Here is a 16,490-nt window from a genome sequence, read left to right on the forward strand (position 1 = left end):
GGAGATTGAACGCTTGATCTTATCAAAGCGAGGGTTCTCAGATTCTGTTATTGATACTCTTGTTCAGGCCAGAAAGCCTGTAACTAGAAAAATTTACCACAAAATATGGAAAAAATATATCTGTTGGTGTGAATCTAAAGGATTCCCTTGGGACAAGGTAAAGATTCCTAGGATTCTATCCTTTCTTCAAGAAGGATTGGAGAAAGGATTATCTGCAAGTTCCTTGAAGGGACAGATTTCTGCCTTGTCTGTGTTACTTCACAAAGAGCTGGCAGCTGTGCCAGATGTTCAAGCCTTTGTTCAGGCTCTGGTTAGAATCAAGCCTGTTTACAAACCTTTGACTCCTCCTTGGAGTCTCAACTTAGTTCTTTCAGTTCTTCAGGGGGTTCCGTTTGAACCCTTACATTCCGTTGATATTAAGTTATTATCTTGGAAAGTTTTGTTTTTGGCTGCAATTTCTTCCGCTAGAAGAGTTTCAGAATTATCTGCTCTGCAGTGTTCTCCTCCTTATCTGGTGTTCCATGCAGATAAGGTGGTTTTACGTACTAAACCTGGTTTTCTTCCAAAAGTTGTTTCTAACAAAAACATTAACCAGGAGATAGTCGTGCCTTCTTTGTGTCCGAAACCAGTTTCGAAGAAGGAACGTTTGTTGCACAATTTGGATGTTGTTCGCGCTCTAAAATTCTATTTAGATGCTACAAAGGATTTTAGACAAACATCTTCCTTGTTTGTTGTTTATTCTGGTAACAGGAGAGGTCAAAAAGCAACTTCTACCTCTCTCTCTTTTTGGATTAAAAGCATCATCAGATTGGCTTACGAGACTGCCGGACGGCAGCCTCCTGAAAGAATCACAGCTCATTCCACTAGGGCTGTGGCTTCCACATGGGCCTTCAAGAACGAGGCTTCTGTTGATCAGATATGTAGGGCAGCGACTTGGTCTTCACTGCACACTTTTACCAAATTTTACAAGTTTGATACTTTTGCTTCTTCTGAGGCTATTTTTTGGGAGAAAGGTTTTGCAAGCCGTGGTGCCTTCCATTTAGGTGACCTGATTTGCTCCCTCCCTTCATCCGTGTCCTAAAGCTTTGGTATTGGTTCCCACAAGTAAGGATGACGCCGTGGACCGGACACACCTATGTTGGAGAAAACAGAATTTATGTTTACCTGATAAATTACTTTCTCCAACGGTGTGTCCGGTCCACGGCCCGCCCTGGTTTTTTAATCAGGTCTGATAATTTATTTTCTTTAACTACAGTCACCACGGTATCATATGGTTTCTCCTATGCAAATATTCCTCCTTAACGTCGGTCGAATGACTGGGGTAGGCGGAGCCTAGGAGGGATCATGTGACCAGCTTTGCTGGGCTCTTTGCCATTTCCTGTTGGGGAAGAGAATATCCCACAAGTAAGGATGACGCCGTGGACCGGACACACCGTTGGAGAAAGTAATTTATCAGGTAAACATAAATTCTGTTTTTTATTTTACAGGCAACTTTGTATTTATTTTAACTAGGTACAATAGCTATTAAATAGTTATTAACTATTTAATAGCTACCTAGTTAAAATAACTACAAATTTACCTGTAAAATAAATCCTAACCTAAGTTACAATTACACCTAACACTATACTACAATTAAATAAATTAAATTAATTAAATACAATTACCTACAATTAAATTAAAATAACTAAAGTACAAAAAAAAACCCTCTAAATTACAGAAAATAAAAAAAATTACAAGAATTTTAAACTAATTACACCTAATCTAAGCCCCTAATAAAATAAAAAAGCCCCCCAAAATAATAAAATTCCCTACGCTAAACTAAATTACAAATAGCCCTTAAAAGGGCCTTTTGCGGGGCATTGCCCCAAAGTAATCAGCTCTTTTACCTGTAAAAAAAAGAAATACAACCCCCCAACATTAAAACCCACCACCCACACTCAACCTTACTCTAAACCTCCTTAAATAAACCTAACACTATCCCATTGAAGATCACCCTACCTTGAGCCGTCTTCACCCAGCCGGGCACAAGTCTTCATCCCATCCGGTCAGAAGTCTTCATCGAATCCGGGCAGAAGAGGTCCTCCAAGAGGCAGAAGTCTTCATCCAAGCGGCATCTTCTATCTTCAATCAATCGGAGCGGAGCGGGTCCATCTTCAATCCAGCCGACGCGGAGCCATCCTCTTCTTCCGACGTCCTAACACTGAATATATTTATTATAGTTGCGGCGGGGTCTGGGAGCGGCGGTTTAGGGGTTAATATATGTATTATAGTTGCGGCAGGGTCCGGGAGCGGTGGTTTAGGGGTTAATAACTTTATTTAGTTGCGGGGGGCTCCGGAAGCAGCGGTTTAGGGGGTATAACTGTATAGTATAGTGTGGGTGCTTAGTGACAGGCTAGCAAGAATGCTGCGAATAAGCCGATGAGCAGCGAGATCGATGACTGTCAGTTAACAACAATCCGCTGCTCATCGCACCGTACTTGGTGCACGGCTTTTTGACAGCTTTCTTGATAAATTTGGCAAACGTATTCAGGTCCGCGGCGGCGATGTTAGGTGAGCTTATTGGGGCCCGACGAATGCAGGAAAGTAGACAGCTTGTTAAATAGAGGCCAATATCTAAACTATTTCTAGAGATTCAGATCATCATATTTGTCTACAAAATATTTTATTTTAAGCACGCACCTGACATTTCACAAATGTGCTCCAGACATTGGATTCTAGTTGCTCCTGCCTCTTGTATTAAATCATCTTTAAATTTTAACATATTTTCTATTTAGCTCGCTGAAGACTGAGTCAGCTCACGGTATGCGGACGTCTGAGAAAGAAACAAAGCTTGTGAAGGAAGCAACAAACTCCCCACAGCTGGAGGTTTTAACTCTTTTATTGCTCCCACTAGAACTCCTGTTGCTCCATATAACCTGCCCTATATTTCCTCCTACACAGGTCAACACTGATGTTATTGCCAATGATATTTGATTGATTTTAGGGTATATTTGTGTCGCTGATTCCGAATACGGCATTGTTTCTTTCCAATGGCATGAAGAGGCCACAATTCCATTCAATTACTGTTGGGAAATTCAGCTTCTGGCCACCAGGAGGAGGCAAAGACACCCCAACAAAGCTTAAAGGGACAGTCAACACCAGAATTTTTGTTGTTTAAAAAGAAAGATAATCCCTTTATTACTCATTCCCCAGTTTTGCATAACCAACACTGTGATAGAAATACACTTTTCTTCTGTTAAGTGTGATCAGTCCACGGGTCATCATTACTTCTGGGATATTACTCCTCCCCAACAGGAAGTGCAAGAGGATTCACCCAGCAGAGCTGCATATAGCTCCTCCCCTCTACGTCACTCCCAGTCATTCTCTTGCACCCAACGACTAGATAGGATGTGTGAGAGGACTATGGTGATTATACTTAGTTTTATATCTTCAATCAAAAGTTTGTTATTTTAAAATAGCACCGGAGTGTGTTATTATCTCTCTGGCAGAGTTTGAAGAAGAATCTACCAGAGTTTTTGTTATGATTTTAGCCGGAGTAGTTAAGATCATATTGCTGTTTCTCGGCCATCTGAGGAGAGGTAAACTTCAGATCAGGGGACAGCGGGCAGATGAATCTGCATAGAGGTATGTAGCAGTTTTTATTTTCTGACAATGGAATTGATGAGAAAATCCTGCCATACCGATATAATGTCATGTATGTATACTTTACACTTCAGTATTCTGGGGAATGGTACTTCACTAGAATTACACTGTAAGAAATACATAAAGCTGTTTAATAACTAGAGATTATGTTTAACGTTTTTGCTGGAATGTAAAATCATTTTCATTTACTGAGGTACTGAGTGAATAAATGTTTGGGCACTATTTTTCCACTTGGCAGTTGCTTAATCTGTTTTCTGACAGTTTCTGTTCTCCCTCACTGCTGTGTGTGAGGGGGAGGGGCCGTTTTTTGGCGCTTTTACTACACATCAAATATTTCAGTCAGCAACTCATTGTATTCCCTGCATGATCCGGTTCATCTCTACAGAGCTCAGGGGTCTTCAAAACTTATTTTGAGGGAGGTAATTTCTCTCAGCAGAGCTGTGAGAATTATAGTTTGACTGAGATAAAAAACGTTTATTCTGTAATTTGTTTCCTGCTTTCAGAATTTGTTATCTTTGCTAATGGGATTAAACCTTTGCTAAAGTTGTGTTATTTACAAGGATTGAGGCTATAACTGTTTCAATTTATTAATTTTCAACTGTCATAGATCTTCTGTGCTTCTTAAAGGCACAGTACGTTATAATATTATTCTAATTGAATTGTATTTCCAAGTTACAAGTTTATTTGCTAGTGTGTTAAACATGTCTGATTCAGAGGATGATACCTGTGTCATTTGTTGCAATGCCAAAGTGGAGCCCAATAGAAATTTATGTACTAACTGTATTGATGCTACTTTAAATAAAAGTCAATCTGTACAAATTGAACAAATTTCACCAAACAACGAGGGGAGAGTTATGCCGACTAACTCGCCTCACGTGTCAGTACCTACATCTCCCGCTCAGAGGGAGGTGAGTGATATTGTAGCGCCGAGTACATCTGGGCGGCCATTACAAATCACATTACAGGATATGGCTACTGTTATGACTGAGGTTTTGGCTAAATTACCAGAGCTAAGAGGTAAGCGTGATCACTCTGGGGTGAGAACAGAGTGCGCTGATAATATTAGGGCCATGTCAGACACTGCGTCACAGGTGGCAGAACATGAGGACGGAGAGCTTCATTCTGTGGGTGACGGTTCTGATCCAAACAGACTGGATTCAGATATTTCAAATTTTAAATTTAAACTGGAAAACCTCCGTGTATTACTAGGGGAGGTGTTAGCGGCTCTGAATGATTGTAACACAGTTGCAATACCAGAGAAAATGTGTAGGTTGGATAAATATTTTGCGGTACCGACGAGTACTGAGGTTTTTCCTATACCTAAGAGACTTACTGAAATTGTTACTAAGGAGTGGGATAGACCCGGTGTGCCGTTCTCACCCCCTCCGATATTTAGAAAAATGTTTCCAATAGACGCCACCACAAGGGACTTATGGCAAACGGTCCCTAAGGTGGAGGGAGCAGTTTCTACCTTAGCTAAGCGTACCACTATCCCGGTGGAGGATAGCTGTGCTTTTTCAGATCCAATGGATAAAAAATTAGAGGGTTACCTTAAGAAAATGTTTGTTCAACAAGGTTTTATATTGCAACCCCTTGCATGCATTGCGCCGATCACGGCTGCAGCGGCATTCTGGATTGAGTCTCTGGAAGAGAACATTGGTTCAGCTACTCTGGACGACATTACGGACAGGCTTAGAGTCCTTAAACTAGCTAATTCATTCATTTCGGAGGCCGTAGTACATCTTACTAAACTTACGGCGAAGAATTCAGGATTCGCCATTCAGGCACGCAGGGCGCTGTGGCTAAAATCCTGGTCAGCTGATGTTACTTCTAAGTCTAAATTGCTTAATATACCTTTCAAAGGGCAGACCTTATTCGGGCCCGGGTTGAAAGAGATTATCGCTGACATTACAGGAGGTAAAGGCCATGCCCTGCCTCAGGACAAAGCCAAAGCCAAGACTAGACAGTCTAATTTTCGTTCCTTTCGTAATTTCAAAGCAGGAGCAGCATCAACTTCCTCTGCACCAAAACAGGAAGGAGCTGTTGCTCGCTACAGACAAGGCTGGAAACCTAACCAGTCCTGGAACAAGGGCAAGCAGACTAGGAAACCTGCTGCTGCCCCTAAAACAGCATGAATTGAGGGCCCCCGATCCGGGATCGGATCTAGTGGGGGGCAGACTTTCTCTCTTCGCCCAGGCTTGGGCAAGAGATGTTCAGGATCCCTGGGCGCTAGAGATAATATCTCAGGGATACCTTCTGGACTTCAAATACTCTCCTCCAAGAGAGAGATTTCATCTGTCAAGATTGTCAACAATCCAGACAAAGAAAGAGGCGTTTCTACGCTGCGTACAAGAGCTCTTGTTAATGGGAGTAATCCATCCAGTTTCACGATCGGAACAGGGACAGGGGTTTTACTCAAATCTGTTTGTGGTTCCCAAAAAAGAGGGAACTTTCAGACCAATCCTGGACTTAAAGATCCTAAACAAATTCCTAAGAGTTCCATCGTTCAAGATGGAGACTATTCGGACAATTTTACCTATGATCCAAGAGGGTCAGTACATGACCACTGTAGATTTAAAAGATGCTTACCTTCACATACCGATTCACAAAGATCATTATCGGTACCTAAGGTTTGCCTTCCTAGACAGGCATTACCAGTTTGTGGCTCTTCCATTCGGATTGGCTACAGCTCCAAGAATCTTCACAAAGGTTCTGGGTGCTCTTCTGGCGGTACTAAGACCGCGGGGAATCTCGGTAGCTCCATACCTAGACGACATTCTGATACAAGCTTCAAGCTTTCAAACTGCCAAGTCTCATACAGAGTTAGTGCTGGCATTTCTAAGGTCACATGGATGGAAGGTGAACGAAAAGAAAAGTTCACTCGTTCCACTCACAAGAGTTCCCTTCCTGGGGACTCTTATAGATTCTGTAGAAATGAAGATTTACCTGACAGAGGACAGGCTAACAAGACTTCAAAGTGCTTGCCGCACCCTTCATTCCATTCAACACCCGTCAGTGGCTCAATGCATGGAGGTAATCGGCTTAATGGTAGCGGCAATGGACATAGTACCCTTTGCACGCTTACACCTCAGACCACTGCAACTGTGCATGCTAAGTCAGTGGAATGGGGATTACTCAGACTTATCCCCTTCTCTGAATCTGGATCAAGAGACCAGAAATTCTCTTCTATGGTGGCTTTCTCGGCCACATCTGTCCAGGGGGATGCCATTCAGCAGACCAGACTGGACAATTGTAACAACAGACGCCAGCCTTCTAGGTTGGGGTGCCGTCTGGAATTCTCTGAAGGCTCAGGGACAATGGAGTCAGGAGGAGAGTCTCCTGCCAATAAACATTCTGGAATTGAGAGCAGTTCTCAATGCCCTCCTGGCTTGGCCCCAGTTGACAACTCGGGGGTTCATCAGGTTTCAGTCGGACAACATCACGACTGTAGCTTACATCAACCATCAGGGAGGGACAAGAAGCTCCCTAGCTATGATGGAAGTATCAAAGATAATTCGCTGGGCAGAGTCTCACTCTTGCCACCTGTCAGCAATCCACATCCCGGGAGTGGAGAACTGGGAGGCGGATTTCTTAAGTCGTCAGACTTTTCATCCGGGGGAGTGGGAACTTAATCCGGAGGTCTTTTGCCCAAATACTTCGACGTTGGGGCAAACCAGAGATAGATCTCATGGCGTCTCGACAGAACGCCAAGCTTCCTCGTTACGGGTCCAGATCCAGGGATCCAGGAGCAGTCCTGATAGATGCTCTGACAGCACCTTGGGACTTCAGGATGGCTTACGTGTTTCCACCCTTCCCGTTACTTCCTCGATTGATTGCCAGAATCAAACAAGAGAGAGCATCAGTGATTCTAATAGCACCTGCGTGGCCACGCAGGACTTGGTATGCAGACCTGGTGGACTTGTCATCCTGTCCACCTTGGTCTCTACCTCTGAAACAGGACCTTCTGATACAGGGTCCCTTCAAACATCAAAATCTAACTTCTCTGAAGCTGACTGCTTGGAAATTGAACGCTTGATTTTATCAAGACGTGGGTTTTCTGAGTCAGTTATTGATACCTTAATACAGGCTAGGAAACCTGTTACCAGAAAGATTTACCATAAGATATGGCGTAAATACCTATATTGGTGTGAATCCAAAGGTTACTCTTGGAGTAAGGTTAGGATTCCTAGGATATTGTCTTTTCTACAAGAAGGTTTAGAAAAGGGTTTATCTGCTAGTTCATTAAAGGGACAGATCTCAGCTCTGTCCATTCTGTTACACAAACGTCTGTCAGAAGTTCCTGACGTCCAGGCTTTTTGTCAGGCTTTGGCCAGGATTAAGCCTGTGTTTAAAACTGTTGCTCCACCATGGAGTTTAAACCTTGTTCTTAATGTTTTACAGGGCGTTCCGTTTGAACCCCTTCATTCCATTGATATAAAGTTGTTATCTTGGAAAGTTCTATTTTTAATGGCTATTTCCTCGGCTCGAAGAGTCTCTGAATTATCAGCCTTACATTGTGATTCTCCTTATTTGATTTTTCATTCGGATAAGGTAGTCCTGCGTACTAAACCTGGGTTCTTACCTAAGGTAGTTACTAACAGGAATATCAATCAAGAGATTGTTGTTCCTTCTTTATGCCCATATCCTTCTTCAAAGAAGGAACGTCTACTGCACAACCTGGATGTAGTCCGTGATCTAAAATTTTACTTACAGGCAACTAAGGAATTTCGACAAACGTCTTCTCTGTTTGTCATTTACTCTGGGCAGAGGAGAGGTCAAAAAGCTTCCGCTACCTCTCTTTCTTTTTGGCTTCGTAGCATAATTCGTTTAGCTTATGAGACTGCTGGACAGCAGCCTCCTGAAAGAATTACAGCTCATTCTACTAGAGCTGTGGCTTCCACTTGGGCCTTCAAGAATGAGGCCTCTGTTGAACAGATTTGCAAGGCTGCAACTTGGTCTTCGCTTCATACTTTTTCCAAATTTTACAAATTTGACACTTTTGCTTCATCGGAGGCTATTTTTGGGAGAAAGGTTCTTCAGGCAGTGGTTCCTTCTGTATAAAGAGCCTGCCTATCCCTCCCGTCATCCGTGTACTTTTGCTTTGGTATTGGTATCCCAGAAGTAATGATGACCCGTGGACTGATCACACTTAACAGAAGAAAACATAATTTATGCTTACCTGATAAATTCCTTTCTTCTGTAGTGTGATCAGTCCACGGCCCGCCCTGTTTTTAAGGCAGGTAAATATTTTTTAATTTATACTCCAGTCACCACTTCACCCTTGGCTTTTCCTTTCTCGTTGGTCCTTGGTCGAATGACTGGGAGTGACGTAGAGGGGAGGAGCTATATGCAGCTCTGCTGGGTGAATCCTCTTGCACTTCCTGTTGGGGAGGAGTAATATCCCAGAAGTAATGATGACCCGTGGACTGATCACACTACAGAAGAAAGGAATTTATCAGGTAAGCATAAATTATGTTTTTACCTCTGTGATTACTTTGTATCTAAGCCTCTGCAAACGCTTTCCCTGCCTACTAAAGAGGACGAGACCTGGTTAGATCGGGCTAGAGGTTATAGCCTAGGCTCATTCCTCACTGAATGGAGGCTTAATAGAGCATTTTAATTTTGTTATTCTGCCTTGGAATTCCTCTTGAAGATCCCCATGTTGTAGTGCCCTCATATTCAGGCCATCTTTAGATTGGGGATTTGAGGGATTAAATTGCACCACAGGAACGCTCTGTGTGGTTCCAGCTCAGCGCCATTCATTTGGGAGGTGGCGGTATCTTTTCAGGTTTTTTTTTAAAGTTCTCACCCCGTAGGACATTTTAAGATGCTCGAGTGTCTCCTTTCTTAGATATCTCTCTGTTTATATTTACATCCCAGTAGTTGTGGGGTTAAACTACCTTCCCGCCTTGTTCTGGGTTGTTTTTGCATGCATGTCAGGAGTACATGGTGCCGTAGCAAGTGTAAGGGGCGGCACAGCTCTCTGCTGCTCAGCTGATCTTGCTTTATTTATTTTTTCAGAGGGGTCCTGAAAGTTTTATTTTAGCCGGCTCTAGCAGCCTTTGCGTAGCCCATAGTACAGGGGCTGCAACATAGGTTTTTATTTTTCACATTAGCTGGTTAAGTTGAACTGAGCAGACATTTTTTATTTATGAAGCAGCTTCAGCGCACAAAGTAGGCGCTCTCTGCTCAGCCGCAATCATTTTTTGCAGGTGTCTTCTTAGAACCAATATGTTTATTTTCATGCTTACATTTTTTATGGGCTTGAACTCAATTTTAGGATCTCTCTTTTAGAAGGAGATTTTCAGTTTTTGGTTTGTTGCAGCTTGTATCTGTTTATATAAAATTCATATTTACGTAGCTGCATATTTATATTTTTATGTACATGGAGACAATAATCGAGATCTCTCCCTTATGAGGAGTTTTTCTTCTAATGCCTGTTGCAGCATGTATTTCCTTTAGGTTGAATACATTTTATATGGGTAATTTTTTAGATCTAATATGTTTATTTTCATGCTCATATATTTTCTATGTTTTATGAGTGTTTGGTCTCAGAGTGTTTGGTCTCAGATCTCTCCCATAAGTGTGGAGATTTTCAACTTGTACTTTTTTTATGATATAACGGTTGATAATATAGTAGATTATTATTATCTACTGAGTGATTTGCTCTGTTAATATCATTTATCCCTCTCGGGATCCTTGTTTTTACCCGATATATTGCTAAACCTTTCTGCCTGCAAACCTGAAGGTCAAGAGTTTAGCTGTGGCTACCTGTTCTTCAGACATCCAGCCTAACTCACTGGCCAGCTGTAGTAGCCTGATGCTTTAGCTTAGCTGCCTTGCAGCGGAAGGTTTGCAGTTTGAAACCAACTACAGCTACTTGCTCCTTGGGTTTGCAAGCAGTTTATGCTAGAGTTTGCAGTTTTTTATGGGTTATTTTTCTCATTAACCTTTTTTCCTCTTTAAGTACTCTCAATTTAACAGGTCTGTTATTCTCCAGGTTTATCTTCTGTGGAATCTTCACATTTGCCTCTGACCTATCCCTGTGGACTCAGGGAACCTGGTCCTCTTCTCCTATCATCATTCTGGAAGGTCTTTTCCCGAGAGTAGTCCTCTGAGAAGTGAACTGTCTGAGCAGATAGACGTTCCCCCAGGGAAGTGGGCTTTTCTTCTGGTTGTGTTCTCAGTGATAACCCTCAGGTGGGGTGTTCCGGAGATAGTTCTCATGTCTTCTCGCTTCAATGCCAAGCCGCTTAGATACGGGTTCAGATTGAGGGACCCTCAAGTTGTGCTGGTGTAGCTAGGTGGCTAACTTGCTTAACTTACAAACAGACAGTTGAGAGTTTGAATCCCTGTGTGGATCATGGTCTTTTAATCTGGGTCTTAGCCCGCGTTATTCAGGAGCGGGCCTTGGAGATCCTATTCGCTCTAGCTTGGCCTCGCACTTTGTGAAGATTACCCCTGTGGAAGAACCTTCTACTTCAAAGGTCGTTCTTCTTCAATATCTAGATCTCTGAGGCTGACTATGTGAAGATTTTATTGCTAAGTCATGTCTGAAGGAGTATTTTCAGACAGGGTCTTTGTCTCTCTGATCCACACTCGTAAGCTTGTTACATGTTGGAGGTATCATAAGGTCTGGCGCACCTATCTCTCCTGATGTGAGTTTCGAGGCTTCCCTTGACTCAGGGTGTGAGTTCCTCAAATTCAGTTGTTTCTCCAAGAAGGTTTGGAGAAAGGTTTGTCAGCTAGTTCTCTAAGGGTCAGATCTCTGCCCTTTTGGTTTTGCTACTCAAGAAGTTAGCTCATCTTCTGATTTTTCAGTCCTTTGTTCAGGTCCTGGTCAGAATCAGGCCTTTCTTTAAATCTGTTGCTCCTCCTTGGAGCCTCAATCTGGTTCTTCGTGTTCTGCAGTAGACTCTGTTTGAGCCTATGCATTCTGTTGATATTTATCTTTTATCTTGGAGAATTTTGTTTTTGTTGTATTTTTTTACTCTGCTTGTAGTGTCAGAGTTATCTGTCTTACAGTGTGATCTCCCTTATTTTACTTTCCATGCTGTTCTCCATTCCAATTTGGGTTTTCCATCCCAAGGTGATCTCTAACCGCAATATCTATCTGGAAATTATAGTTCCTTCTTTTTGTCATAATCCTTCTTTTCAGAAGGAACGTCTGCTACTCAACCTGGATGTGGTGCGTGCCTTTAAGGTCTATCTCCAGGCTACAAAGGAGTTTAGACAATATTCTTTATTGTTTGTAGTGTATCTAGTAGGTGCAAGGGCCTATCTGGTAGGTTTCTTTTTGTCTAAGGAGTGTCTTTCGTCTGGCTTATCAGAAAGCTGGACAGCAGCCTCCTGAGAGGATTTCGGCTAATTCTACCCATGCTGTTTCTTCTTCCTGGGCTTTTAAGATGGAAGCTTCCATGGAACACATTTGTAAGGTGGCTACTTGGTCGTCTTTTCAATATTTTTTAAATTTGATGTTTTTGCCTCAGCTCAGGCTTCTTTAGGGAGAAAGGTTCTTCAAGCAATGGTGCCTTTAGTTTAGGTCCGCCTACCTTTGTTCTCCCTCCCTGTCCATTCTGTGTCCTCTCTGGCTTGGGTATTGGTTTCCCAACAGTAATTGAATATAATTGTGGACTCTCCATGCAAATGGAAAGAAAACAAAATGTATGCTTACCTGATAAATTCTTTTCTTTCCTGGCATGGAGAGTCCAAGACCCGCCCTTATTTATTTTTTAAGGCGTCATTTATTTTTATAACCTTCAGGCACCTCTATACCCCTAGTGTTCTTCTACCTTTCCTTTATTCCCTTGGCTGAATGACTGGGAGAGTATGGGTAGTGGGAGGATACTTAAGCTTTGCTGGGGTGTCTTTGCCTCCTCCTTATGGCCAGGAGCTGAATTTCCCATTAGTAATTGAATGGAATCGTGGCCTCTCCATGCCAGGAAAGATAATAATTTATGAGGTAAGCGTAAATTTAGTTTTTTTTCTAGATTGGCTTTAATTTTAGAGATAATGGATGCCCCCCATTTAAAAACATTAAAAATGCAAAAAAATTAATGATCAAGAGTACCCTATCCACAAATCACATGAAAACGGTCTCAAATCGTACAAATACCTAATGGCGTTGTATTCAGTATAATAACTTAAAAAACAAACGAGTTACGAGTTTTGAGCGCTATAGAGAAATTAACGAACGCAACAAAAGTTACATTATTTAATTTTCTATAACGCTGCTATTACAAGTTCTCAAACATACGCCTTTTGCGTGCAATATGGTTGCGTTGAGCTCCATACCACACACAATCAGAGCGCTGCTGAGACGTGCTCATGCACAATTTCCCCATAGACATCATTGGGGAGAGCCGGCAAAAAAAAAAACTAACACGTGATTGCGGAAACAAAAGTTCCGTAACCCAGCCCCATTGATGTCTATGGGGAAATTAAAATACTGTTTACTTTAAACCTAACACCCTAACATAAACCCTATGTCTAAACGCCTCTAATCTGCTGCCCCTGACATCACTGACACTTGCCTACAGTTATTAACCCCATAGCTGCCGCTCCCGATATCGCCGCTACCTAAATAAAATTGTTAACCCCTAAGCTGCCGCTCCCGATATCGCTGCCACTATATTACATTTATTAACCCCTAAACCGCCAGTCTCCCACATCGCAACAAGCTAAATTAAACTATATTAACCCCTAAACCTAACCCTACCCTAACCCTAATGTAACCCTAACCCTAACACCCCCTAACTTTAACATAATTAAATTAGATCTAAATTAAATTTACAATTATTAACTAAATAATTCCTATTTAAAATTAAATACATACTTACCTGTGAAATAAAACCTAATCTAGCTACAATATAACTAATAGTTATATTGTAGCTAGCTTAGGTTTTATTTTTATTTCACAGGTAAGTTTATATTTATTTTAACTAGGTAGACTAGTTAGTAAATAGTTATTAACTATTTACTAACTACCTAGTTAAAATAAATACAAACTTACCTGTGAAATAAAAATAAAACCTAAGCTGCCTTACACTAAAACCTAACATTACCAAAAATAAAAAAACTATCATTACAAAAGAAAAAAAAACGAAATTATAAAAAAAAAGATTAATCCTATTCTAATAGCCTTAAAAAAAACACCCCAAAATAAAAAAAAAACCCTACTCTAGAATAAACTACCAAGGGCCCTTAAAAGTGCCTTTTGGGGGGCCCTAAAAAGGGCCTTTTGTAGGGCATTGCCCTGAGATAACTAGCTCTTTTACTTAAAAAAAGAATACAAACACCCCCTAACACTATAGAAACCCCACCCCCCAAACTACCAAGGGCCCTTAAAAGGGCCTTTTGGGGGCCCTTAAAAGGGCCTTTTGTAGGGCATTACCCTGAGATAACCAGCTCTTTTACTTTAAAAAGAATATAAACACCCCCTAACACTATACAATACACAAAATAACAAACAAATTATCAAAAATAAAAAATAATTACACCTAATCTAATAACCCTATCAAAATAAAAAAGCCCACCCAAAATAAAAAAAAACCTAGCCTACAATAAACTACCAATGGCCCTTAAAAGGGCCTTTTGTGGGTCATTGCCCCAAAGATATCAGCTCTTTTACCTGTAAAAATATACAAACACCCCCCCAACAGTAAAACCCACCACCCCCACAATCAACCCCACCTAATAAAAACCCTAACTCTAAAATAATCTAAGCTAACCAGGGCATTTGTATGGGCATTGCCCTTAAAAGGGCATTTAGCTCTTTTACTACCCAGACCCTAAACTAAAAAACAAAACACCCAAAAAACCCTTAAAAAAACCTAACACTAACCCCAAGACTATCCACTTACAGTAGTTGAAGTCCCGCTTGAAGGATCCATCCAGCCGGTGAAGTCCTCGTCCATGCGGCAAGAAGTCTTTATCCAGGCAGCCTCTTCGATCTTCATCCAGCCGGCGAAGTCCTCATCCGTGCGGCAAGAAGTCTTCATCCAGGTGGCCTCTTCGATCCTCATCCAGCCGGGGCGGAAGGGTCCATCCTGAAGACATCCGACGCGGAGCTCCTCTTCTTACGGTCACTGCCGTAAACTGAATCTTCAATGCAAGGGTCGCGATTCAAGATGGCGTCCCTTGCATTCCTATTTGCTGAAAGATTTGAATCAGCCAATAGGAATTAGGGCTGCTAAAATCCTATTGGCTATTCAAATCAGCCAATAGGATTTAAGCATCTCTCATTCTATTGGCTAATTTGAATTAGCCAATATTTTTGATAATTTGTTATTTTTCGTAATTTAGTGTTTGTGTTTTTTTTGTAATTAGATACATTTTGTAATTTTTAGAGTAGTGTTAGGATTTTTTATTGGTAGTTTAGTTTTATTTTAATTTAATAATTATAATAGTTTAATTGTTAGTTTAAAATAAAAAATAATAATTTGACAGGTAAGTTTTAATTTAATTTAAACTAGGGAAATTGTAATTTTAATATAAAGTTAGGTGGTCGTTAGGTTTAGGGGTTACTAGTTTAAATTAGTTTATTTAGTTGTGGGTGGCTTTCGGTTTAGGGGTTAATAGTTTATTTTAGTATATTTCGTTGTGGGGGCTTGCGGTTTAGGGGTTAATAGGTTTATTATAGCGGCGGTGTGGGCGGACGGCAGATTAGGGGTTAATAATATTTAAATAGTGTAAAAAGAAGAAAGAGGCGCAGCCCGACTCAAGAGTAGATTATTTATTACAAGGTGAGTTCATGCAGCAAAATGAATACTCACTAGCGTTTAAAATCAACATCAGCATGTATAATAAAAACAATCCCTCCGGTGTGGTCCGTGTTTGCTTTCCCTAGCAATTCTACCACCTTGGTCGATAAGAACCAAGTCTTGAAAATAATGCCAGGGTTTTCTATAACGTTGACGGTAAGGTTAAAATGAATGTCTCTACGTACATTTTGTCTGAGAACGCTCAGACTTTTTCAAGAGTTAGAAACCCTCCCTTTAACTCCTCCTATTGTACCATATAACCCTCCCTTTAACTCCTCCTATTGTACCATATAACCCTCCCTTTAACTCCTCCTATTACACCATATAACCCTCCCTATAACTCCTCCTATTGCACAATTTAACCCTCCCTATAACTCCTCCTATTGCATCATATAACCCTCCCTATAACTCCCCCTATTGCACCATATAACCCTCCCTTTAACTCCTCCTATTGTACCATATAACCCTCCCTTTAACTCCTCCTATTACACCATATAACCCTCCCTATAACTCCTCCTATTGCACCATTTAACCCTCCCTATAACTCCCCCTATTGTACCATATAACCCTCCCTTTAACTCCTCCTATTGTACCATATAACCCTCTCTATAACTCCTCCTATTGCACCATATAACTCTCCCTATAACTCCTCCTATTGCACCATATAACCCTCCCTATAACTCCTCCTATTGCACCATATAACACTCCCTATAACTCCTCCTATAGCACCATATAACCGCTCCCTATAACTCCTCCTATTGCTCCATATAAACCTCCCAATACCTCTTCATACTACACCATATAACCCTCCCTATAACTCCTATTGCTCCATATAACCCTCCAAATACCTCCTTCTATTACACCATGTAACCCTCCCTATAACTCCTCCTATTATACCATTTAACCCTCCCTATAACTCATCCTATCGCACCATATAACCCTCCCTATATCGCCTTCTATTGCACCATATAACCCTCACTATAACTCCTCCTATTACACCATTTAACCCTCCCTATAACTCATCCTATTGCACCAAATAACCTTCCCTATAACTCATCCTATCGCACCATATAACCCTCCCTATAA

This window comes from Bombina bombina, chromosome 10, assembly GCF_027579735.1.
Source record: "Bombina bombina isolate aBomBom1 chromosome 10, aBomBom1.pri, whole genome shotgun sequence".
In the NCBI taxonomy this organism is placed as follows: domain Eukaryota; kingdom Metazoa; phylum Chordata; class Amphibia; order Anura; family Bombinatoridae; genus Bombina; species Bombina bombina.